This window comes from Hipposideros armiger, unplaced genomic scaffold (genome assembly GCF_001890085.2).
Source record: "Hipposideros armiger isolate ML-2016 unplaced genomic scaffold, ASM189008v1 scaffold_1135, whole genome shotgun sequence".
In the NCBI taxonomy this organism is placed as follows: Eukaryota; Metazoa; Chordata; class Mammalia; order Chiroptera; family Hipposideridae; genus Hipposideros; species Hipposideros armiger.
In genome coordinates, this window is record NW_017732485.1 from 219,242 (window position 1) to 243,012 (window position 23,771).

The 23,771-nt window shown below is 40.7% G+C and overlaps 1 long non-coding RNA gene across 2 annotated transcripts in view; it reads right to left on the reverse strand.

Annotated features, from left to right (window-relative positions):
- Positions 1–23,771, reverse strand: part of LOC109376467 (uncharacterized) — a 372,029-nt gene that overhangs the window by 211,326 nt on the left and 136,932 nt on the right. The window contains exon 4 of one of the 2 annotated variants that reach the window (XR_002122737.1): positions 12,444–12,561. The exons of the other annotated variant lie outside the window; for it this stretch is intronic. This is a non-coding gene — a long non-coding RNA (uncharacterized LOC109376467). The remainder of the gene's footprint in view (positions 1–12,443; positions 12,562–23,771) is intronic. 2 annotated transcript variants of the gene reach the window in all.

Here is a 23,771-nt window from a genome sequence, read left to right on the forward strand (position 1 = left end):
AGTGGGAATATTTACACCATAGAAATTGGCAAACACTCCATATCAGCATACCACCATTTTTAAAAATTTGTATTACATTTACTGGCATAACAGTGGTTAGCAAAATTGTATAGGTTTCAAGTGTATAATTCTATAATACATCATCCATATATTGCATTGTGTGTTCACCACCCAAAGTCAGTTCTCCTTCCAACACCATGTACTTGACCCTTCTTACCCCCCTCACCCTCTGGTAACCACTAAACTGTTGTCAGCACACCACTATTAATATGCTGGCAATCTGCCATCTTGATTTAATATATGTGATTTGATTATAGATGTCCAATAACACTGTTATAATTACTGACCACTTAAAATTGTGATTAACTCATCGGAAAAAAAAAAAAAGTCAATGGACCAGATTTTGACCCAGAGGTGAGAGACAAAATAATCTAAAGCATGTTAATTATGACATGAAAGCCTCATCAGCATTTTATAATTAACTTAGAGTAGAAGAATTACCCTTGGATGCTGTCCAATAATATTAGTGTGGAAAATAGCAACAGATCTACTTGTTATCTTCCCTATACAGCTCTTTCAAATATCTCACAGGATTCACTGTTAAAAGGTGCAAAATTTCCACATTCTCTCTACTTTGTTGGCAACCTCATTTTAAAATGTGTAGAAATGTACCATATAAACATTACAAGGAAGCTTGAGGTTATACTGGCTAATGCAAGCCAAAGCAAAGGTTCAGTTTATCCAAACAATCGATTCTCTTTCTTTTTCATCTCTTTTAAATCATTAAATCACATTTGAACTCTAAAGTTCAAATATATATATATATATATATATATTTAAATATAAATATATATTAATATAGTAATACATGTAGGTAACATATATACAGAGGGTGCCAAGAAAAGGTATACACATTTTAAGAAAGAAAAAAACTATTAAAATTGTAATACTCAATATATACTGATAACAAAAGATGAATACAAGTCATGTTTGACTTCTGCAATTACAAGAGGTGCTCAAAGTGGTTACCATTGGCATCCAGACACTTCTGATTATGGCGAACTACTGCTTGAGCAACGCTGACCAAAGGGTCCAGTTGTATACATTTTTTTGGCACTTCTGGTATATGTTTATACATCTACATATATATTACTTCAAAAATATTTTCTAGATAATGTCAATATTTGGAAGTTTTAACTCATCTACACAGGCCTAGAAATTGTAGCATATACCTAAATTATATCATTGCCAGTGAAATATATACATTGTGAAAAATATATACCATGAATTTAGTAGGCTAGAATGGTTAGACTGAGAGGTTAAAAACAAACAAACTAAAAAGAAAAGCAATTCATTATTTTCAAAGATATGAAATAATCTGTATGTTAAGAAGCCTAGAGTAATACATAGATAAAAATGATTTGTGAGTAAATAGATATTTTGAAAATAAGTCTTCACCAGGCTTGGGTAAAGGTTGCTTAGTTGAATATTATACCAATAGGAGGAATATGTTATCATAATTTCATGTCTCCCTTTGTAAACGTTGAAAATTTTAGCATTCATCCTAACTTTATCACCAAGTCTTTAACAGCAGAAACTGAAAAGAGTTTACCTCATGACATTCATTTGCACTGTTATCTCACTGAGTTCTCACAGCTTCCCTATGAAGGAGGTATTGTTACTCTCTTCCCTTTAAAGCTGACAAAAAGGTTTATTCTCACTTCACACTTAGGAAAACAGATGAGCAAGCACCAAGTCTGAGCAAGACACGCAGCAGTAAGTATTTACATCCCACGCATATATCTGCAGGTTAGCTGGGGTGGCTGCACCCCACACTGGGGCCCTGGCCACCTGGAGTATGTGTCACTCATGGTAAGCAAGTCCCATGGCCAATCCCAAAGTCAGGGGGCCTGGAAGGATACCCCACTCACCATGAGGCTGTGACCTCACCAACGGTGGGATGTATGATGCTACCAGAGAGAGTGAAGAAAAATCAGGACTCAGGATGCACATCTGGGAAGTAGTACAGCGGGTCTGAACCCAGAACTACCTGAACTCCAGTGTCAGAGCTCCTCTCTTACACCACACTGGTTCCCCATGGGACTCTATCTCATTGACATCACGGAAAAAGCCTCTCAGTTTAAGGCCACCCCCAAAATATTACTTCTTCCTTTACTTTCCACTCAATCATGAATACAGCTTGGACAGCAAACACAGTAATCAAAAGCGTGGGCACTAGAGCCAGACGCCTGGGTTCAAATCCTGCCTATAACATGATCAGCTGTGTGTCCTTGGACAAGTTACCTAATCTCTCTGGGGCCCAGGTTCTCCATCTGTAAAACGGATGTAATGACAGCATCTATAGCATGGAGGTTACATGAGGGTTAAATCATATACTATCTGTAACACTTGTAGGACAGCGCCTGACACCTAGGAAGTGCTGTAATAAGTGTTTGTAGGAGAATTATAAATAGGAATGGGGGCATTTATTGTTTCATGAAGATATATCTTTTAATACCATTTCACTTTAAGTTTTTAGAGAATGTTACTGTCTTTGGCAGCATTCAGAGATGTAAGACGACTTAAGTGAGCGCTGCACCAGGAAATATGTCAGATTTTTTGGTAGTCGTTTCCACCCAATAAACAAGCTGCCCAAGAATCCATCACCAGCTGCTAGGGTTTCATTAATAATGAAGGCACGAATATGTATGAAATATTGTTTCTCTGTTACATGAAGGATTAATCAATATAATGATAGGGCAGTCAGCAAAACCACAGGCACGCTGGCGGCTAAGGATGGCGGAGCATATTAATTGCTTTTGGAGGCCTTTGGCCTGTCTTCATCTAGGGAATTCAATGTCTCATTTTGGGCTCTCAGAATTTGAAGAACGGGAGCTGAGGATCCAACTAATGTGATCTCTAGCAGAGACATCAAGCTCCGCGATGAATAACCAGGAGACAAACCTCTGGAGTATTGGCTGCTACACTGTTCCCAGTACATGTGGAAATGGAACTTTACCTGCATAGTCATCCAGAAATGCCCTCATAGCCACACACACAGAATAATGTTTGGCCAAATGTTTGGGCACCCATGGTCAAGTTAACACATAAAATTAACCATCACAGGACTTATGTGTATATTCACACAATCATTTCTGTGGCTCCTGGAAATTATTCTCTAGTTGTTTCAGGTGTGTGTGTGTGTGTGTGTGTGTGTGTGTGTGTGTGTGTGTGTGTAATAAGTATGATTCATGCTTAGAATGAACAGTGTCCTATCCTTAGCCCCCACCCCCTCACACAGTCATAGAAACACCCTCTCATCCCTAGGCCTTGAATTTCTACCGCAAAAGGTGACTTTCTCTTTTAAAAAACCAATACATCGTAAGTTATTAACACCTGTGTATTAATTAATTTATAGATTTTTCTTTCCTTAATGGAAAAAAATCAAGATATTACAGAAAAGGAGATTATTTTTCTATGTCAGATTAAATATAGCTCTGACTAGATCTGCAGTCCTCAATGTCTGGAGACATTTTTTGTTGTCACGAATAGGGGACCGCCCCCAACATCTAGTGAGTCGAGTCCAGGGATGCTCTTCAACATGCTACAATGGCCAAGACAGCTTTCGCACCCCCCGCCGGGCCAAAAAACAAAGAATTATCAGACCCAAAATGTCTACAGTGCTGAGGTTGAGAAACTCTTGTCTAAAGGAAAGAGAGTTGGACCCCCTTAAAACAGAATTTGTTTGTTGGAAAAGAATGTCCAAACTAGAAAGGGCCTTAAAGAGTCCAATCAAACTGCCTCTCTGTTGACAAGGAAGCCAAGAGTCGGGACTTAAGCGCCTGAGGTGCTGCAGCTGGTCAGCATAGGGGAAGGAGGAGAAGCCATGCCTACTGACACCAGGGCAAGGCAGGTTCTGGTTCCTCCGCCCATAAAACAGAAATCTGAGTAAGTACTCAACATTGTTCTAGTAATTTTTCAAAAGGGAAATACTTAAAATTATGTAGTTGTAGAACCTCTACCTGCGTTGAGCAGCCTACAAAATGTGGGATGGACTTTACTGAACTTCTAACAACTGGAATATGACAGAAATGACAGGATGCTACTTCCAAGATTAGATTACAGAAAGACTCTGGCTACTCTCCTGGGTATGGTCCCCTGTCCCTCTCTCTTAGTTTTTTCTGGGAAGCCAGCTGCCAGTGAACTTGAAAGCAGAGCCTCTGAAGTGACCGCAGGCCTGTGGACAACTCAACTGCAGCCTCCTGGGAGGTGCTGAGCCAGGGTACCCAGCTAAGCCACACTCAGACTCTTGACCCACAAAAACTGTGACATGATAAAGATGCATTGTTTTATAAGTTTTATAGTAATTTGTTATGTTATTATTATTATTATTATTATGATTATAGTAAAAATGTAAACATCTTGAAATTGCTGAAGAGGAGGAAAATAATTCAAGGGTTAGCATATCTTGACAGCCCAGGAACTTTCAAACAATTTTGGGACTATCTCTGTGAGTTGAGCTGAGCTGAACTCAATTGAATTGAATCAAACTGAATTGAACTGAATTGAGTTGAATATAGTGAGATGACCATTATAGAATTAACTCAAATGTCATTCAATCTCTGGGTATATTCGTTGCTGATAAAACAATTTTCATTTGTATGTTTTTGAGTCTTTGGGCATTACAAGGAATAAATTAAGAAAAGGAAACAAAATCTGTGTTTGCCCATGACCCCTACTGTGTAGCGAGAAACTGTCACTTGCTAAATAAAGGAAATAGCACAAAATATAGCTGGTACTGTTCTCACTCACATCTAATGCATTTGCAGGGTAAATACTGAAGACTCCCTAGAGATACTGAAAAGAAAGGGAAAAAAAAACAAACACTTTACGACCCCCAAGTGGACATATGAGTTATTTTTCAGAAATGAAATGTAAAATTGGCATCATCTTCTTATAAAAGAAAAATGGTATTCAATGAGTACACATCAAACTCCGTACCTCATAGCTGGTGAGGACTTTAAAATTCAGAGCCCTAAAACTGGTGAAATATTTGAATTCCCCCTACGATCTATCTTATACTTGTACATTTCTAGTTCTGTCAGCCAGTCTGCTGCCTCCCACAGCATCTCACTGTCTTTGCAGACAGCTCCATTTCAGTCATTCTAGGGAGTCTTCATTTCTCTGGCAAACTATCTGGTTTATGCCAGGTCTCTCAGGTCATCTATGCTATTCTTAATGTTCTCAGTGAATTCCAGAAACGCTTTATCTCTCCAGAAAGCATATTTAAACAACCCAGAGAACTGGATTTTAACTTTTTTGGAGTCTTACTCTCAGAACCCCTCCAAATACGACTTTCTTCATGAAAAGGAATCAGCCATTTCCAACCTACAGAGCACCCCTTAGTCTTTAAGAGCCTCAAATTTTCCTAGGTTTAGTTTTTTCACCACGTCTCTGAGAGGTCAACGTGTCAAAATTTCAAACTAAAAGTTTAGACAAACAGCCTATCTGTGTCAGAGGTTTCCCAGGAAGATACGTGATTCTGGGGTGAAAGTGAAGCTTAGTTACCAGCCTAGGTTTTTATTCCAACCCTCTCTGCCGAGTCGGGCAGGACTACAGCTTGAGGATTCATTTTGCAACCACTGAAAAAGGTGCAAAAGAAGTACATTTAATATGCTAAGGAAGGAGAGAAAATGGATCATATAAAGTGTCAATTAAAACCACTAAAGGTAAAAAAATAGAATGGAAAATAAAAACAGAAACAAAGAACAAGGGCTAAAAATAGAAAACAGTAAGGAATATGGTAGATATTAATGTAACTGGATCAGTAATCACATTGAATGCCAATGGTCTAAATGTGCCAAATAAAAGACAAAGATTGTCACAGTGGATCTAAAAACACAACCCAACTATATTTTGTCTATAAGAAATTCATATATAAAGACACATGTAGATTAAAAGTAAAGAGATGGAGAAAAATATACCATGCTAACACCAATCAAAAGAAAGCAGGAGCAGCTATATTAATCTCAGACAGAGCAGACTTCCAAGTAAGGACATTTTTCAAGGATAAAGAAGGGTGAACGTGGACGTGGGTTAGTTGTAAATGTATATCGCAAACTCTAGGGCAAGCACTAAAAAACAAATTAAAAAAAAAAAGATTTCTTTTGTTTTTCCAGCTAATGTTGAGACCATTGTTACTCAAAAGGTGACCAGTGGACTACCTGATTTGGAACCACTGGTGAGTTTTTTAAAAATAATGCATGCCCCTGAGCTTGCTGAAATGAAACCTGTGCTGCGGAATCCAGGAATATGAATTAATTAAAAGAATCTCCAAGAATTCTTATGCCCACTAATGTTTGAGGACCCCTGGTTTAGGCCAACACTCTCCAACTGTGTTTCCTAGAAGATTCTGTGAAATGCAAAGAATACTGAACTGAGACAAGTTAGGAAAAATCAGCAAATGATAGAGAAAAGATACACGACGGCATCCTCTCACCATGCCAGGGCACTTTTCATTGTCCCCAGTCGCTCATTTCTTTTAACTGTCCTCCCTACCAGCAGAGGAGGAGGACTTGCACATAGTAAGGAGTCGCATATCAGATTGTTCAGGCTTCTAGAATATTGACTGGACTATTACTATTACCAGATACAATCATCGTGTCTTAAAAGCATAAACCAGGCTCCACTCCGTCTCCCACACTTTCATTTAGGAACTACTGCTTCTGCACAGATGTGGCTGTGATTGCTCCCCCTTCTTTCCACCTCCTCCAGGCGCATAAGTTACGCTAGGGCCTGCTCTGCCAACCTGCCGTATCGCTTCTCCTTCAGCCCCTTCAACTTCCTTTACTCGTGAGTCAGGCATAAGCTCACATTTTAAGATGTAAATCAGGAGGAAGGTACGAAGCCCCTTGTGAGCCTTCAGTTATGAATTATGTGTTTCAACATGGCCTTCTCCAGAAAAGTCCTGCATTGGAGTATTGGACACTTGAGCAGTTATTAATAAAGTAGCGTTTTGTTGTTCTCAGTATATTTTTTCCTTATGCTATTACTTGTCCAGGGACCCAGTGAAAAGAAGAGGTGTCTTTCGGGCCAGAATTTGGGCATTTTTAGGAATCAGAACCATAATTCCCCTAAGATTTTATCCTTAAACCTGCAAAGCACATTTGCTCTCCCTTTTGGAGACTCACATTCATAATGGCGTATTAAAGGCTCTGTAACATCCTGCAGTAAACAAATTTGCTTAAGCTTGTTTAAGTTGGAGCTTCCATGCCTGTGTGTTCATTTTATCCCAATGAGGTAATCTCACTGAGGGCACATTTTGGGAAATGTTAGTATAGACTCGAGCGTCAGCAAGCATTTCTATAAAGGGCCAGATAGTTAATATTTTAGGCTTTACAGCCATGCTGTCTGTCTCTTGCACAACTAGTTAACACTGTCACTGAAAATAGTCATTGACAAAATGGAAATGAATTATCATGGCTGGGGTCCAATAAAACTTTATTTACAAAAATAGGTAGTAAGCCAGCTTTTCCCAGTGGGTTGTGGTTTGCTGATCCCTGTGAAGACTAAAAATACTCAAGTGACTTTTTTTTCTTTTGCATTTTCTCTTAGATCTACAACCTGATCCTGTTTTTCAAGGTCTTATTTCTTTGATGAGGAAAAATATTGGAGATTAAAATAAAAAGAAAGAATTGATTCATTGTTTTGACCTAAACCAATTTTTTTTTGAGTTACTTTTTGCTTTGCTTTTTACTGTTTTGATATCTCCCTCCCTCTCTCTCACTTGCTCTCTCTTAAATCTGCAATTAAGAGTTCTGGCTAGTGCCTCGCCCGGGAAGAGTCCAATGATGGTGCCAACTTGGGCCAGTGAAGCAACGTCCTCCACAACTATACTGAAGAACAAAACGACAGCAACTTGTCTGTTCCCCTTCCCCCAATTCTCCAGCACTGTTCCCTTCCTCCCAATACCCCAATAAAAATATTTTTTAAAGAAAAAGAGTTCTGGCTAGGACAACTGGCTTTCTGGAAAGTGAAATTCAAAAACACTGGGCAGAAGCCCAAAATGGGAGAAAAGAGTATCATAGCCAAGAAAGAATGGCAACAAGAGGCAGCGATCCTAAAAGGAACAAGAGAGCCTTTGCCCAGTATATATCTACAGGTTTTCCCTTTATGTTTCTTTCTAGAACCTTCATCATTAGCAAGGTGGCCTTGTTGGTCCTTAGAGTCTATTTCATCCCTGATCCATAGGGGAAGTCTTCTACCTGGGGATAGAGACAGGTTAAAGGAGTAGGAAGAAAAGACAGCCTCAAGCTTCCTTTTAAGATGACAGTGACTGATAATTACAAATAAATCCATTCCCTTTTCTCTTTTCTTCTGAGTGTTATTTTTTAAAAAGTTTTCATCCATTAATCACTTTTATGCACACTATATTCTATTCATCTGCCTCATTTTTATAACAAAATTCCATCAGTCTATATTCTCTCCTCCACTTCAGCTCCCACTTTTTTGGAATCGTTCCAATCAAGCTTTTCTCTCCACTACTCCAAAAAACCCACACTTACGAAGCTCACCAATGACACCCGGTGTCAATTACCAAGCCTCCTTTTGCTCAGCCTCTCCACAGCGTTGGTTTATTTGAGCCTCCTCCTCACTGAAACACCATCTTCAATCGGCTCCCTGGACACTACTGTTGTCCTCTAGGCACTTACCAAGCATTTTCTTCACTACCACTCTCATCCAAACCTCCTCTCGCACCTGATCTATCAAACAGCTCTTACCTAGTTTTCTTGATTCCACTTCTGTCCCCCACAGACTATTCTCTACACAACAGATGGGGTTCGTTGACTTAATGCTTTAAAAAATCTTGATCTGTTCAAAATCTACTCATGATATGCCAACATGCTCAGAACAAAACCCCAAACTACTAGATGGCATACAGAGGTCCTGCACATAATGTGGCCCCGGCATCTCTGACTTGCTCCTAATCTCACTCCACCCACAGTACAGCAGCTTTCTTCTAGCTCGATCCCATCGCAGAGCCTTTGTGTTTGATGTCCTATCTGCCTGTAGCATACCTCTCCCAGGTGCTTTGCTGGCTTGTGTCTTCACTTCAGGCAGATCGCTATTCAAATATCACATCTCCAAAAAGCCTTCCCTGACCAACACTCCCTCTTCACTGTCTATCCCCTTCTACTAATGTAATTGTTCTTCAAAGTGCTTATCCCATCTTAATTGTGTCATATAAAATTTATTTGGGGGTTGGTCTGTCTGCCCCAATAGAAAATAAGCCTTGTGAGGGTAGGGACTCTGTGTTGTTCACTGCTCTATCCGCAGCACCTAGAACACCGCCTGGTACATAGGTGTTCAGGAAATATGGTGCAATGGCCTGGGCACTGGGATACACAATATTTACAAGACATACCACTTAGCCTTAATAACCCCTATAAATCAAATTCAAAGTATGAGATAGGAGATGTTGAAGAGTCATGCATACAACTATAGAGATATAAGGCAGAGCATCTGCTATAAAAAAAAAGAAAAGTAAAATTTTATGAGAGCATGGTTGAGTTAGAAATTACCTCTGACTAGGCAAAGGCTTTATGGAGCTGATGACATTAAGCTGAACATTAGAGAATGCACAGTATTTTGTTTCGAAGAAGAGGAAGAAGGAACAACATGAAAAATGCTAGAGAGGTAAAAAAAAAAAGGCATGTTCATTCATTCACTTAATGAATATTTATTGATTTTCTATTATGAGCTTGCTAAGCATTGTTCTAAATGCTGGGGATTCAGTAATGAATAAAACAGAGAAGAATACAAATTACAGCCTCGAAAAGTGTACATCCTAGTGGAAAGAGTTAGCCAATAAGAAAATAAGCAAAGCAATACAGCACATGACTTCAGATCATGAAACAAGCAGAGTCATAACATTGGGGGACAGAATAAAGAACCCTAAAGGGTTTGCGCAAGAGATGGAGGCACCGCTCGGGACAGACTTGTCACAGAAGTTCTGTCGGGGAAGTCCTGGGAACTAAGGGATGAGAAGGAGCCAGCTCTGCCCACAGATGAAGAAAAACCATACCAGCCTACGGAATGGCAAGGGCACAGGCCAAGGAGCTATGAGTATGCTTGCTGAGCCTTTCTCATTCTTCACCTCCCAGGCACACGTGGGCTTGACTTCCTTGCTCTTGCATTGGATGAGGCCTTGTGATTACTTCTAGCCTCTAAATTGTGAGCAGAAGTAACATGTATCATTTAATTATGGATGTAAGATCTGCCAAAGTTATGTGTTCCCTCTGGAGTAACAATTCATAATCATTGGTAGGGTGGATGGCTGCTTCGTCATCCGAGGTCCCTGTGTGGCTGCAATAAGCACGGACCCTCTGCTGACCCATAATGGACACATAATAACATTACATACATTTTTTGTGTGTGGACACCTTTTCAATTCTTTTGCATAAATATTGAGAAACGGAAGTGGTCAGTCATATGGTAACTCAGTATTTAACATTTTAAGAAACTGCCACACTGTTTTGCAAAGTGGATGTACCATTTTACATTCTTATCAGCAGTGTATGCAGGTTCCAATTTCTCTGCGTCCTCACCAACACTTGTTATTGTCTGTCTTTTTTTATTATAGCGATTCCAATGGGTATGGAGTGGTATATCATTGTGGGTTGGACTTGCATTTCCCTAATGACTAAAGAACACATGATTTAATTGACACTGGGCAAGAATGTATGCCAGAAGACCATTGAAGAGGCTCTTTCAAAAGTCCAGAGGACAAATGATGGACAAGGTAGTAACAGTGAAGAGGGTATGAACTGTGACCTCCCACATGCCATAAAGGACTTAAGCCAACACTGCTAAGAGACTTGACTAAATTTAGCCTGGCTTTCACCTGCCCTAGGCCATGTCTCTAAGGCCACCCCAGCCCCTGTGCTGATTCTTTGCTCAAGAAAATAAAATGCTACAAACCACAAAATGTGCATTGTTCCAACTCACACTGCCAAATCATTTTTGGTAATTCTCCACTTATTCCTTTCTGCAATTTTCCATTTCCCATAGCCCCCCAATCCCTGTTTGTTCCCCCACTTTTCACATTCCAATAGCCCCTTTATGAGTGGGGAATAAAAGTAAAGAATACATCAAGGTTGATTCCTGGGGTTGTGGCCTGACTGGGTTCTGGGTGGGCTCTTGGATGGGTAAAGATGTCATTTAGTGATATGGGAAAGACTTGGGGGAAACATGGAAGAAAAGGAAAAAAAAATTCAAAAACTCTGTTTTGAAAATGCTAAGTTGACACACCTATCATACATCCAGTTATAAATAGTTAAGAGTCAGATGGATATATAAATCTGGAACAGAGGAAAGAGTGCAGGATGCAGATATAGATTAGACAGCCATATTCATCCATTTGGCAGTTATAGCCAAGAGGTAGTTAAGATCACTGTAGAAAATGTGCAGACAGAGAATTGGCTCAGGACCAATCAGCAGAGAACTAACAATTAAAGGTAGGATTGAGAAGGAAAAAATCAGGAAAAAAAAAGACAATAAAAGAAGGATACAGGGATATGATGTACAGCACAGAGAACAGAGTCAATAATATCGTAATAACTATGTATGGTGACAGAAGGTTACTAGGCTGGGGTGATCACTTTTTAAGGTCTATAAATGCTGAACCACAATGTTGTACACCTGAAACTAATATAATATGGTATGTTGTATGTCAACTATAATTTAAAAATATTTTTTAAGAAGGAGCATATAAAGAGGCAAGAAAAAGATTATGAGAGGGTAGTATTATTTTTAAGAAAAGTTTCAAAAAGGAGAGGACAGTAAATGGTGAGTAAGAAGTTCAAAGAAAAGTCCATCGGTTTTGGCAACATGATGATTATGGACAGGAATCATTTTAGAGAAGTGATTATAGTAAAAGCCATATGGGAGTGGATTAGAGGAATTGTGGGAGATAATAGCCCAGATCCAGCGAGTGTAGACTAATCCTTCAAAAAGATTTACTGTGAAGGAGAAGAAATGTGATGGGAGAGGAAGTCCAATTTGGATGATGAGAAGGTAATGTAAAATGTGAGAAACTAGTGTGGATTTCTACACAATGGAAATTATTTGATTGAAAGGAAGAAAGTCTGATGCAGATGATGGTGAAACTAGAGAAGCAAAATGCTTGAGGAAGTTACAGGAACTGGAATAGAGAGCACAGAAGGAGACTGGCCCTTGATAAAAGCAGTAAAAAGATGGAAAATAGAGAATCCAGGTACAAATAAAGATAAGTTCTGGGTTTGACAATGTGTGTATAAGAGTTCCTTCTGCTTTGACTTTTTTCAGGCAGAGCTATCAGAGAAGAGTGAGGGCATGGCAATGGTAAGACATCGGAGGGAGCGAAGTATGAAAGACTTGTCCCAGAAAGGAGAAAACAAACTTACCAGGAAGAGCATTCTAAGCAGCTGTAAGTGCCCATTTGAGGTTTGTAGTCTTGAATCTAGACTGCAGTGGATTAGCCACTATACTGTGTGTGTCTTCCATTTAGGTGCAGGTATTTACCTGTTTAGATACAGATACAAACAAGGTAAATAATTAGATTCCCTCTGTATCGTGTTTAGCCAGAAATCCCATCTTAGGGCTAGTAAGGCAAGGTTATTGAGGGTTTTTACAAGGGATGGTTACCATGATGGACAAGAGAGCCGGAACTGGGTAAAGAAGCGAATATAGACAAAAGGGATGTGGTCGGTGGTGCAAGATGGTGAGGTCAATGCATTGGAGACCCAGTGGGTCAAAACATTGTCGGGCGGACTAAATGGTTAATCATCAGAAGCATAGGGGTTAGTGATCAGAGAGAAAGACGCTTGAAATAAAGGTTTCAGAGGCGATACAGTTACTGAAGATAACAAGGTCTAGGATGAGGTGAGGTGGAAGACAAGAACATTAGTGGAGATCAAGGTGACCGATGGATAATCTTCTTGGACATTAAAGTCACCAGATAGTCTATGGGCGAGTAGCTTTTGCAAATTCTTCACGTCATCGTATTTAAATGGGGGACGCTCTTAGCTTACAAAGGTTCGTTATAAAAGGCCAAAGTTTTGGGTTGCAGATATCATCAAAATCTGAAATAAGTTGCCCCAAACATTGAAATTTATGAGAACGGTGCTCTGTGGAATTGTTACTGCACAACTTGTGTGGCTGTTACAGTGGCCCTGTAAACATACTTGGTCTGACCAATGGTCTAGGCACAGTTGTTCTCAACCGGGCATCATGTTGTCTCTTTCTCCTGCAGGAGACAGTTGGCAACGTCTGGAAGCATTTTGGGTTGTCCTAACTTTGGGGGGAGTGCTACTGGCATCTAATGGGTAGAGGATGCTACTAAGTAGCCTACAATGGACCAGACAGTCCCCTAAAATAAAAAATTATTTGGCCTAAAATGGCAATGTTGCCAAAGTTGAGAAACGCTGATCTACTCCTAAAAGCTATTTTGGGGCATGCCCTCTATTTTCCTCCTTCTAGGCAAACACATACATTGCTCAGATATAAAATACCACCGTGATTTTTGTATTAATAGCACGGGGTTCATTCAGACTCCTATCAAAAAGCCTACACACTAATCTCTGCTCTTTCTCCTACCTATGTTTTCTATGCAACTTGTTTTCATTCCTGGCTGGAGATAGAAAAAGCATCTGTAATCACTAACTCATTCAATTAATTACCTGATGCATAAAATTAAGGTAATTAAAAAGGAAGAATTAGGTCAATCCTTCTCAATTGGTTACACTCTAGTTATCCTATAAGTTGTTAGTCTAATTGTGGAGCCTCCATGGACTCGGAGAAATGCCCCAGAGGTATTTCTTGTCTTCTCTGAGACATTTGCAATTTGCCATAGGGCTCTCAGTGGGAGTTCTATGTTAAGTATCCAATACCTGGGGGGCAAGTTCTGAATAATGTGCTACTTCTCCTACGAACTTTACTGGAAGTTTCGCGTCACAGTAGGTATTTATTTCAGAGACCCATTCCTAGTCTCAGCTCTGCACTAACACATGGTGTCACCCTGGAGAGGTCACATTCCCCCTCTGGATTCAATTCACCGCCTGTAGTTTGAGGGGAAGGAGTAAATTAGATCCTGTCCAAAGCCAGAATGTTGAGCATCTCAGATTCATTTTGATAGGTGCCAAAGGACTTAACAGTGGAACTGACAGATCTGATATGGTCCTCTGGGGACATACTCTCCAGGGAAGGACAACCGTTACTAAACACATAACCATGAAATGTGATGAGTGCACATAGGAGAAGGGCCTAATATTGTCAGGGCCTGCCTACTCCGGTGTGGTCCTTGAACTAGCTTTATCAGCATCACCTAAGAGCTTGTTAGAAAGGCAAGAACCCGGGTGCCCACCCCAGACTTACTGAATCAGAAATCTGCATGGCAGCAAGGTCCCCTAAGGGACTCATATGTGCATTAAAGTTTGAGAAGCACTGGTCTATGGGTCAGAAGGGTCTCTATATACTTTTAATAAGCAGGACATGAGATGAAGCTGGAAAGACTGGTTAGGGACAGGTTAAGTAGTTTGACTAAACTACTTTCCTTTGTAGACATTTGAAGACAGGATAAAGCATTTAAGTGGGGGAAATACATAATCAAAGCTGAGATTAATGAAAATTCAATTGTCCATATATAGAACAGATTGTAGAAAGTAAACCAGACAAAGAGAGACAGTGACTAGGCTATTGCCACATCAGGTAATGGTATCATGAAGAGAAAATAATAAATAAAACCTAATGTTATTTTTGTATTTCAAGGCATGCTTACAAAAACCACAAGATTTTCTTATGATTCGTAGAGTTTGCTTCCAGCCTCTGAGGACTTAAGATCAGCAAATGGATCTTAAGACTCTTTCCAAAGCGCTAGGGGTAAAAGTTTTAAATGACAGTAATATCTAAAGTTACATTCACATTTCACATACACAAGTAAAATTGTCATCAGCCACTTATAGACATGGCTATTTGATCATCCATGGGTTGCTCTCCATTGCCAAAATAATCAAGCTAAGAAAAACAAACAGACAAACAAACAAACAAACAAACCATGCATTGGGCTATATGAATAAATAAATTAAAAACATATAGGTAAGCCACTTCCCTTTTCTGGAATTCTGTCTTTCCATCAGCTAACTGTAATGATTAGGGCACTTAAATTCTGACATCCTAAAATCCAACCATTCAACAATATTCACTCATTCAATAAAGACTTACTGAGCACCTGTTAAATATGTCCTGGTACCAATTCCAATATGGGTGAGGGGAGTTCCCTACACCAACAAGCAGTTCTCAGGACACAAGCTGGCTGTCCTACAATTAACTCCATTCTGACACTATCTACCAGGAGACAGTGTGAGACCCCACAGGTTAGGGATTCAGTCATACAGGATGGCCCTCATCCCTGGCCTTTAGACACCAGTCACACATCCAGGTTGTTACCTGGGCTTTCTGACCGACTGGCTGTAAATCAAAGGTCCCTAAGAGCTCCTCCTCAGGTTCGATTAATTTGTTAGAGCGGCTCACAGAACACAGAGAAACATTGTATTTACCAGATCACTGGTGTATTATAAAAAGGATATAACTCAGGGACAGCCAGATAGAAGAGATGCACAGAGCAAGGCATGGGGGAAGGGCACGGATCTCCCATGTCCTCCCCGAGTGTGCCACTGTTCCAGCACCTCCACGTGGTCACCAGCCCAGAAGCTCCCTGAACCCAGTCCTTTTTGGGCTTTTATGGAGATTTCATCACATAGGTATGGATGACTAAATCATAAGCCATGGGCAATTGAACTCAGTCTCCAGCCCCACTCCCCTCCCTAGAGGGTGGGGTGGGTGAAACTGTCAATTCTAACTCTCTTATCTCGAACACCACCTCCTCCATCATTCCCAAGTCATTGCTCCCATAGGTCTTCTCAGAACTGTTTTATATGGCTAATAATCCCCTTCCCCTTGCATTTAATTGTCCTGCAGCCGTCATCTCATTCGAGATCTATCTGAATGGTGTTCTTGGCGGCTCTTCCCTCACTGCACACATCCAAGCAACAATTCATCCTGTGAATTTGACCACCTTGGTATTTCATTCTCCTCTTCCCATCACCCTTTCTACTGCCTACATCACTTGGATAACCGCAACAGCCATGTTAACATTTCCACCAAGCTCTGGTCTCATTCTGCTCCACACGCCTCCCCATTGTGATACCAGGACAATCTTTTCTAAATGCAAATATAATCATGTCACTGTTAATATCTTTCAGTAGCTCCCCACTGCCCTCAGCATGAAATTCAAACTCCTTAGTATGGTGTGGGTCCTGCTGTTCTTTTATCCTCTAGCATAATTTCTTGCTGCTATTATCTCGTCATACAGAACCTTCTAAAGTTTTCTAAATGCACTAAAGTTTCTCACGGCTCTGCTTCTCTATTGTCTAAATCCTCCCACGCACACACTTGCACAGCTGCTCCACTCCCTTCATCTGAATAACCTTGAACCGTTCTTTAAGATTTCATCTAAGCACCATCTTTTCCAGAAAACATCCCTCAAACCCAAGCTACATGCATGCCTCTTCTATGCTTTGTAGCCCTATGGACATAATGCATACATACAAAAACTAAGTGAATGTCCTATAAACTTACTATTTTGTTTTTCTGTCTCCCCATTAGACTAGGAGCTCCTTATTGGATAAACAAACAAATGAATGACATCTATAGCCATATTCCAGGTGTCCATCACCTGTTTGGTTCTTGCTAGAAAAGGCTCATAGTTATAACGTGGGTGTGATGCCATAGGGCCTACCGCCTGGTTTCTGGAGAATTAGCCTAGTTAGCCTGTAAACTAGCCGTGCCCTGGTTGTCGGTGACCCGTTACAGATTCATTTCAGACACTAGCCTGTTACTCAAGAACTTTCTCTATGCTCTACATCCAGTGGGAAGGATGATAAAATAATTTAATTCAGCGAAACAATGTATTAGTTACAGTCACTAATTGGGTGTTTTCAAATCAAACTATCGTCGCAGCCAAATAGAAAACTGTCCAATTTCACAGGATCAAATTCTTAGCCAGTTGGCCCAGCGCCTCCCCATTGTTCTCGAGAAGCCAGATGCTGTCCTCTCATGCGCGAGCTGAGTGGGTAGAAAACCACCCAGGGTGGGATGAGGGAAAGGACAAGGCCTAGGAGGAAGGTCCTTCAGTACCCTGCCTTGAAAATGCCGTTCCCGTAGAGAACTGTTTATTCCAATTTCCTACTCATTTCCTTAGCTACAGCAAATTAAATTCCTGCAGTTGATCTAGAGCAGGTGGTCAGCAAATATTTTCTTAAAGGGCCAGATAATAAACAGTTCAAGCATTGTGGGCCAAGCAACAAAATTGAGGCTATTACGTAGTACAGCAGGTCCTCGGATAACGTCATTTTTTTCAACATCATTTAGTTATAATGTTGATGCGATGCCATAGGAACTTTTGTTTATATCAATTAGCCTATGGTAAAATGGGTTTCATTATGAATCATTTTGCTTAAAGTCACAGAACCTATCGACAATGTTAAGTGAGGGTTTGCTGTACTAACCTGACCACTTAAAATGCAATTATTTAAAAATGTAAAAAATCCATCCTTAGTTCACGGGCTGTGCGGCTGGATCTAGCTGTTGGGCTGCAGTTTGCCAATCCATGCGCTAGGGTATTCTTATCCTTTCCACGACAGCCATAGGGTATTTGAAGACAGCATTGACCCTGGCACACCCCTGAACGCTGCCCCCTACCCACCCCTAATCACAGCTTTGGCTCCTTTATTCCTCCCCTTTCCGGATCTCCAGACACCTTCCTCTTAGTAGCACTTATAACGAGTTATCTACTCAAAAACCTGGCACTCTGATTAAATGGAATATTCTATCTCTTGTTTGTACCGCATAAATTTTGGCATGCGTCACTCATTCAGAATCCACATTTCTATTGAGAATGCTGTTTTGTTCGCCCCTCCTACCTCTGCTACACATAGGTAAGGTCCGACTCATCATTTAAATCTCACCTTAAACACCCCAAAAGCAGCCTCCTCTGGCCACCGCATCCAAAACCCTGCTCTCCTTCTCCATCTTTCATCTCTATTTCAGTATATTTGTTTGCTTGTGTCATAGAACTTATCCCAGTCTGTAATTATTTTATTATCTTGTCTGTTTACTTGGAGGGTTCTTTGTTTGTTGCCTTACTTAGTAGAATAAAGTAGATGCATCAAGGAAGCTATGATAGCTTCTAGCCTTGATGGAGTAGCTGGCATCAGACTTAATCGCTGCTGTAAAAGCTGAACAGAATATGAAAGACGATTGTTTTCAGACATTGGACAATAACCAGTGCAGGTCTCTGAGCCTCAGGAGCAGGGACGCACATGAGGCCAACCCCTTCCATTCACACCAGCTTTCTTCTTGAGGCAGTTCTCCAAATTGTGATGCAGAGAAAGAGCCACGCAAGCAGCAGCCGTTTTGCTGGGTCGAGGAAACAGCGGTCAGTGTTCAGGGCTGGCTGCTAAAACGACTGGGATTTGAGGCACAAAGAAAGGAGAGAGCAGCAGCGAAGGAGCCCCGAAGGTCTACGTAAAAACCCCTCTTGGGTCCTGGGAGTGGCAGATAGCAATAATGATGAGGACAAATTATGTCCATTGTGGACATAAAATGCCTTGCGGTTGATGAATTGCTTACACACCCCTGCTCTCAGAGACAATTACAACAGTCCATGTAGAGGACGTAAAATAAGGAGACAAGACTCAGAAATTGTTTAACTAGTAATGGAAGACATGTTTGCAGTTAGTGGAATCACTATAACCCAAAAGAAGATGATGAGACTAATAGTAACTTATTGTTTATAAGTATATGTATTTATAATACTAATAATTATTTTGACTAGCCTTTACTGACCACCTTCTCTACGCAGATGCTGTGCTCAGCCCTTTCCATCAAGGACCTCGCCTGACCAGCAAACCTACTGTAAGAAGGACCATCGTGTGCTGACCCACCATGCTCCACTCTTCCCCAGCGGCTCTGCCTTCACCTGGTGCTTTTTCATCGTAACGCTACCTCAGTGTTTGTGCTTCCTTAGAACTGAGATTGTCCGTAATACACTTCATTAACACCATTTCTTTAGTTCATGTGTCTGGATGTGAGAAGTAAATCTGTTTCCTAGCAACTGTCCCCTGTTCCCTCAATTTCCCCTACTCATTATCTTCCCCATAATGAACTACAAATTAGCCAAATTACGGGCAGGTTTTAGATTTCCCAGAAATGGAAGGGGCACTTGCAAATATTTGTTCTCTAGACGTACCGTGGCTGAGGACAATGTTTACAGAGGACAAAGCAGTCAACTGGAAGTGGCCATTAAACTTAATGTGCCTATAGATTTGGGCGCCAAGTCTCCCAGAATCGTCACTGAGGCACAGTCTTTTGGCCATTTCGTGGAAAAACAAAAAACAATGTTGCTAACCCCAAGAGGAGTGATAATTTTGGTTAAAAGGGACTCCCATGACATCCTTTTATGAAGTTAATTTTCAATATGGTGGTTTTATTCTCAGCTTTGTTATGAAATCCCTGAATGACGCCCCACCCCACTCTGCCTCCCACACTTAACTATCCTGAGAGTCAGGCCACTGTTCAAACTGACCTGCCAAATACTCTCTATAGAAATATGAAAAAATGACCCCTATTCCAATATAAATTGCTACCAGGGACTCAAGTAGCCCAGACACTCAAGCTCAGGGCTTTCCAATCATAAATAATCTATATTGAAGACAGTTTTCCCAAATAGAGTCCTTTGTAGGGTCATTTCCTAAAATGTTCTAACAAAGATAATTTCAGAATGTGTCCAGGAACCAAGGTTAACCCTGGATGACACGAATTATTTTAGTTTCATATGAGTTCTGACAATTAAGTTTGAGAACTTGTTGCAACGATGTTACTAACCTTTTTTGATATCAGAGGGATTATTCTTTATGAACTTGTACCAACTGGACACACAGTTAACCAAGTTTATTATACTATTTGGAAGGGCTGAAAAGGCTGTGTGAAAAAGTTAGATGACCTAAACATTTCGCCAACAATTCATGGCCCTTGCATCACGACAATGCACCAGCTCACACCGCACTGTCTGTGAGGGAGTTTTTAGCCAGTAAACAAATAACTGTATTGGAACACCTTCCCTACTCACCTGATCTGGCTCCCAATGACTTCTTTCTTTACCCGAAGATAAAGGAAATATTGAAAGGAAGACATTTTGATGACATTCAGGACATCAAGTGTAATATGACGACAGCTCTGATGCTTCCAAAATTGCTCTGAAGGGTGGACTAGGCACCAGTGTCAGTGCATAGCTTCCCAAGGGGAGTACTTCGAAGGTGATCATAGTGCTATTCAGCAGTGAGATATTTAGCACTTTTTCTAGGATGAGTTCGCGGACTTAATTGTGCGACTCGTATATTTATGACTTCCTTTGCTTATTCAATGCATATTTTTAAGCACCTACCATGTGCCAGACACTGTTCTAAATGCTGGGGATATAACAGAAAATGAGTCAAGGCATGGGTCTCTTCTCTCCAGCCCATAGTAGGATTATAGTTCGCACTATGTGAAGTAAGGGTTTGACTTGGCCAATGAAACATGAGCTGTACTGATGTGCATCACTTTGGGGTGGAAGCCACAAGCCTCGGTCCTGGAGTTAGGGAAGCTTACAGTAGAGCTCCCAGAAGACCCAACATCGATATGCAACATCAGCAGTAAACACATGTATGTGGTTGTATGCCATGGGAAAGAAATATTAATACCTAACCTCTTCTGACTGATAAAGCCTAGTTGTGATAGACACACAGATTCAAAATTCAATCTCCGGAGATATCCATCTGAGTCCTACATAGCCTGAACATCTAGGATAAAAGCTAAGTCACACCAAGACAAACACTGTATGTCTGATATAAAAGAATATTGTGATATCCTTCTTGTACTAAAAGACAGCAAAGGATATAAAGAAAAGAGTCCTAGGCTGGAAGTGAGAGGACCCAGGCTCTGGATGCTGTAGGCTGGCTTAGAACCTGGTGTGTGCAGGCCACCAAGGTCTTAGTAAGTCAGAGGTTTCCAAAGTTGACCCTCCATTCAATTTACCACCTCATCTTGTCAAAAGAATTCTCTCAGCAGATTGTTCAATCTGGGTGGGTGCCTTGAAATTAAGCTCCTCAGTGATGTTGACGCATCGTGTAGATTTTGCAGTGATCGCTGTAAGCCATTAGTCTTCTCATAACGCATGTCCAATACTATTAGCCCATTCATTTGACAGAACTTCTGCTTTGGTTCCTGATTTGCAGGCTGACTCCCATTCTGAGACTGGGATTCTGTTCCCAACCTGAGCTTGCTGGACTGGAGTCTTGATCAGACACATGTCAATCTCTTTGTTCTGGTAACTGAATCCTGTCCCCCAAACTCTCAGCTGCTGGTTTGAGTTCTGCTTAACTTAGATGACAGGGAACAGACACATGACTCCTCTGTGATTCAGGGCAATATCACTGCTTAAAGAAGAAGCCCCCCTGGGAATCATCATGGGATATAATGATGCAGTACGAGTAAGCCCACATTCCCTTCTCAGAGAAACTCCCTCCCAACTCCTGATGAAGGGGCGAATGAAGGTGGGTGTGACTTAGCATGTGACCCACTGCAAGCCACAGACAGGTGTACCACCCAATACACACAAAAGGCAACACGAAGAAAGCCAGGCCATTCACTGGCTAGCAAACAATCAGTGCTCTTCCTTGAGCATTTGAATAAAGACAATACTATCATCAGACACTGGTGTGTGTTTAAACTGAAAGGGCGTGTGGACTCATGGGTGGCATGGTCATTTTCAGCCATGCTCTTACTGACAAGTTGTCTTAGAAAGTTGTTATTACAGAGAAAAGCCAATCAACTATTGGCTTTTTAATGCAATTAGAAAGAGAAAAAAGCAGACAAAGGAGAAAACTCAAGCTTTAGGACCTTCACAGCAAAGCAGAGCCCTTTCTGAAGCAAAGTATACAGTTGTGTTTCATTTTTGTGAAATGCCCCAATAAACTTTCAAAAGTCTCCTTTACTTGAGTCAGCTTGAATGGGTTCAGTTCTTTGCAAATAAAACGTTTTGCCTACGTTGAATTCCCTTAAGTGGCGAACATCGATCTTACTCTAGCCGGGAGCTGCCTCTGGGGTATGACAAATTAGACTATGACCCAGACTTAGGCCATCCTTTCCAACCAGGCTGGGTCACTCAAGTCCCCACAGTCCTTCAGCTCAGTCAGTCTTAATTATTCAAATATTTCTCTTTTTTTCCAGCTTTGAGGTATAACAGACAGGAGAGTAATATATTTAAAGGTTACAACGTGATGATTTGATATATGTAAACATAATGAAAGGATTCACACCATCTAGCTAATTAACACATCCATCACCTCACACATTTACTTTTTTTTTATGAGAACCCTTATGCTCTACTCTCTTAGCAAATTTCAATTATACAACACAGCACTATCAACTATACTCACCATGTAACATATTCGATCCTCAGATCTTATTCATCTTATAACTGAAAGTGTGTTCCTCATTTCCCCCAACCCCCAGTCCCCTGGGAACCAGCATTCTACTATCTGCTACTCTGTTTCCAAGAGTTTGACTTTTTTTTTTTCTTTTCAGATTCCACATATAAGGGATACCATAAAGTATTTGCCTTTCTTCGTCTGGCTTATTTCACTTCTCTCTTACCATAATGCCTTTCACATTTATAGTTGGGTAAATAGGGTAGTAAATGAATCCTAGCACCTTAAATTGAGACGTGTCTTCCATGCTTTCTTGTAAAGTCAGATGTGCCAGATGTGAGGAAATTTATAATAACGAGCATGGCAACTTATATGACATGATGAGGGTAAATTTGGTTTTCCAAAGCAACTGCTCAGAGTGCTCTCCTCTACATGGAGGCATGTATTTCAAAGATCAAAAGCTACCCAGAAAACCTGAGTGGGAGAGGGGGGAAATACGGTAATGCCTGTGAAAGGATATCTCAGTAAACCGTGGTAATCAACAGGAAAGCAGGACTCGATTTGCGTAGGGTATTTCTAGGACATGCCACTTAAGCGACGGTCGACCCGCAGAGCCTACGACTCCACAGATTCTGAAATGAGTTTAGCTGACACTAACCTCATTCAAACACACTCAAGGCAATCCCCAGAAAATGATTTCACAGCGTTATTCCTTCCAAGAATCAAGTCTGACTGTCCTTCCAAGAATCAAGTCTGACTGTCAACTGGTTACCTTTGTCTCCTCTTTTCACAACACAGACATCTTAATGCTGAGAGTCTGGCTGCCTCCACATTTGAAGGCACTGATTCCCTTTTTTTTTTTTTCCTGCAATGCAAATGCTATGACTAGGATGCTCGTTGTGAAAGGGAAACTGAGTCCTCTGCCAGGTTAATCCAATATTTGCCGAGCAACACTCTCCTCGCTGTATTTTGTCTTTCTTCTCTGGAATCAGGAAAAAAAAATTTTAAACATGGGCTTATTGGAAGACATGTGTTAACAGTGCATTTCTTTGCTCATTTTGTAGGAATTAATGGGTGTCTAATATAATTAGTCTATTATTAGTAATTATATCTTTATTCAATTTCTATATGAGAAGTCTATAAATGATCAATTTTAAAACATTTATGGGCCGGCCGAGTGTTGCATTGGTTAAGAGCTGGCTTGGG